This window comes from Bactrocera latifrons, unplaced genomic scaffold (assembly GCF_001853355.1).
Source record: "Bactrocera latifrons isolate USDA-ARS-PBARC rearing strain unplaced genomic scaffold, ASM185335v1 scaffold_1220, whole genome shotgun sequence".
NCBI classification, from domain to species: Eukaryota; Metazoa; Arthropoda; class Insecta; order Diptera; family Tephritidae; genus Bactrocera; species Bactrocera latifrons.
The window spans coordinates 19689-23693 of record NW_017534654.1 but is presented as its reverse complement, the minus strand read 5'-3'; positions in this window follow the sequence as shown (position 1 = coordinate 23693).

Below are 4005 nucleotides of genomic sequence, written 5' to 3'. Positions count from 1 at the left end.
TAACATTTTGGCAAAAATCAAAAAAAAAAAAAAAACTATTTCCGAGAATGCTCTTAACATCCTTGCGACAGAAACATCGTAGTTGTTAGAAGGATGCTTTCCCAGCAAGCCTTCTATTACTTCTTTTATTGCCTTCCATGCATTCAATTCAGCCTCAAAATATTGTTGAATGCGTCACTTTTAATCAGCTTTCGTATATCTGGACCATTTAGTGCACCTGATTGGAAAAAATTAATTTGTTAAGATGGAAAACCATGGGAAGTAAGGAAAAAATTTAAAAGGTCATAAAAAGAAGCTGACACATACGAACGCCAAACCCTTTGAGGGTTTTACTATACTGACCTAGTACCATCACCCTGAATTTGAATTTTTCACCCCACAGATTAGCTGTTGTACTGTGTTATCATATTGTTATTATGTTATTACTACTTATCATATAGTTATTACTTAACTTAACATCAGGGGCACGACAATAACAGAACTGAGTAGTTGTTAGAGCCAATGAGAAAAAATATGTTGATTTCAATGTTTAGAAATGTACTCTTACAGATTTGTATACATACTTACAATGCGCAAACGACTGCATATAATTTATATGCATACATATATATGTATATTTTCTATATATTTGATATCAAAGCACACTAGCATTTACGTACAAATTGAACTATTTCATGATGAATTCCTTAACATCTTTGGAAATATATAATAAAGTCATACACGCATTATTACCTACATATGTAAATATTTAATTAATGTAGGTTTGATAAGATATTTATGGATATACATACATATTTATTTACTGGTCTTTAAAAGTTTTGATAACATGTTAAAAGACCAAGCGGTCGTACATATTCACGTATGTAATTTTGTGTGCATGTAAACAAAAAGAACCATACGCATAATATTTGTAAATTTGTCTACCCACAACTTTTTATGTAAATGAGTACACTTATTGCTTCATGCGAAATCTTCGTTTCATGGGCAACCAATGGCTGAAGCTCAAGTTTTTACAAAGAGTCAATGTGTCGAAAGGCTGACGTGGCATCACAACATTGTGTTGTTGGTAGAAAATTCGAGCTATGCCGAAAACACAAACGAACGATCGCCAATTGCCACTACTTCCCTTGCCGCTGTTGCAGCTTCAAGAACAAACCAGCGTAAATATGTATGTTTCTGTATGAGCTTGCATACATATCGACGCAGATTTCTTGACTTGAATATCGACAAATAAACTATGTTGTCAATTTTATTCTATACTTATATTTGCGGTGTTGTCGCTTTTTCCTTCTCATACAAATATCAGAAATTGTTCAATTTATGATTTTTAGCTTTTGACAACGTCGAGAAAAGACGCTTATAGGCAAAGATATGCTTGGGGAGATGTAATGGTATTTGTTTTTATGAATGAAAATATTGTTATTGTGTACTTTTCTACAAATTTGGGCATCGACTATTTGGCTGCCATATTGACTTGTGACGCTGCTGATGCTATTTGACACGTTTGTTGTTTTTGCAGAACAATATTTGTAGTACATACATATCTACATGGGAACGCATATAAGTATGTATGCTGTGTATGCATTATTTGTTTGGGAATGTCATACGCACATATTCACATGTGTACGCATGTAAGTATGTTGGTTTGTGTGTGCATTAATTGTCTGGCAATGTCGTACACATATGAATATGGATGTATGTATGCACATGCACAATATCACGATTTGAATTTGAATTGTACTTACATATGTATGTAACTATGTGCTGATATACGTATGAAAATTTAAATGAAATGCGATTTACATATAATATTACATATATACGTATATAGCATATCTATGTACATACTTATATGTAAATTTATAATATATTATCAAACATATGAAATATTTAAAAAGTAGCTCTTATTTGTACTTTAACTACAAATGTTACTTTGAAAATATCATAATTTAATGATGAAGTTATCAATTTTGCATGCATTCACAAAAAAACGCAAAACGATATTCAATATCAATTAATATGATTACATGTAAACGTATAGAATTATTTGCAAAAGGCTAACATACATACATACGTCTATAATACGAATGTATATTTCTGAGCATAATTTTCATTGAATGCTCTGCTCTGTTCACGCGCCATTGTTAAAGTTTCTAATTCTTAGCTAGCTGTGGTGAAATGCACTCATCGCATTTTGCTAGCTTTTGACAGTTTGTCCGTTGTTGAACCTTTTCTATAAATATACGTTCTCTGCTATTAGTTCAGTTTTTAAATGTTCGTTGAAGTTCAGAGATGGTTTTTACGGTAAGAGAAATTCGAATAACAATCAAACACAGCAATTATTTGAATGTTTGTTTGTTAGTAACGCTAATATTCGAGAACGGCTGAACCAATCTTGATAAAATTTTCAGAGGTTGTTCGCTGTATGTTTTTCTTGAGGAAAAGTCAGGAAATTGGGCAATTCCAAAAATTAATTTTTTTTCAAAAAAAAATTTTTTTTGTTGCTTTTCAATATTTCGATTTCTAAATTATTTGAATCGTTCAATTTCCGTCGCTTGCTTCTTTGTTCCAGCTATTCAAAAGAGAAAATATTGAAAATTATTCAGTGAAAACTTAATGTGTGTTTAACACATTTACAGATTGAAATTTGCTACGAAGCCACGAAGAGATCGCCTTATTTAAATATATACCCAATTTAAAAGGGGAACACACGCCACTGCTTTGATTGAAAGGGAAATATCGGTATTTTTGGTTTTTATTTAACAATTTTTTCGTGGTCGAATTGTATAATCCGGAAGCGATACAATATGAAGTGTACAGCAGTACCGCGGCGAAGTCGGGTGGTGACGATGTCAAACGTTTTTATTTTACAACTTAAATGCTGCGCCCAGGATGGGTGTCGCAAAACGAAAGTTGATGTGATGTTGAGATGATGTGTAACGAAATGTGTCTGTTTTCCCGTTTTCCATCCTTTTTGATGAGTTTGTTGGTGTATAGGAATGGTGAGTTGTTCTGTGTCAGCTGTCTTATTAGGGTGCACCAGTTTTTACGGGTAGAGTGGGTGGATGCTTAACCCATTTAAACATCCTGGGCCCTCTAGGCGAATATTTTGCCTAGTATTGCGTATGTATATGATATTGCGTGTATTTCGGCGTACTGCTGATAGAGTTACCGAGGGAGCAGAATACGAACTGAAAATCCTGAAAATTCCTTTGGTTTTATACATAATATTTTATATTTATTTACTTTTAGGTGCGTATTACTAGGACCTATATTTTGTGGGCTTATCCGTCTTATTATTATAGTAAACATGTGTGTGCGTTGTTTGCTTTTATTTATTTCATTGCCGGTTATTTAAAATTTGTTATTTCATCGGTATGGTATATCGGTTGTTTATTATTTACCTTTTCTATGTTACCGGCTTATAAACGACAGTAACTCCACGCCTGGCTCAGATGTGGCCACAATGGGTACTCATAGTCCTATAAATTAGAGTGATGTTGCGAGAGAGTAGCCGAGAATGGAAAACGGCTTCGATTCATAGAGTAGGAAATTCTTCATAATTAAGCTGATGCTTTGTATAGCTGATTCCCACAACCCACTTGAGGACCACTTGGATATGTGCGATAAGAGCGACCTTTGCCTTTTGTAAGTATAGGTGCATCACTGTATTGCATTGGGACTATGAGAATTACTTACTTTTGAGATTTTGTTTATTTTTGTCAATTTATGAAGATTGCCGATTTTTTTAACGTTTTTATACAGTTTTGTTATACTTTATGTTTTAGCGCGTATGCACTAATTTGGCGTTTAGTAGCCCGCCACCGCGCTAGGAGTTGTTCAAAATGGTTTTTTTTTTCATTATTTGCAAAAGCCATCCTGCGGTACCGAAAAGTTGCATATGCTATTCATATGAGGTTGTCAAAGGGAATTTGACTTTGTTTTTCCTGCCAGTTCATGGAGTGTTGGCTTCAGTGGTAGTTGTACAACGTACCGGCCAATATT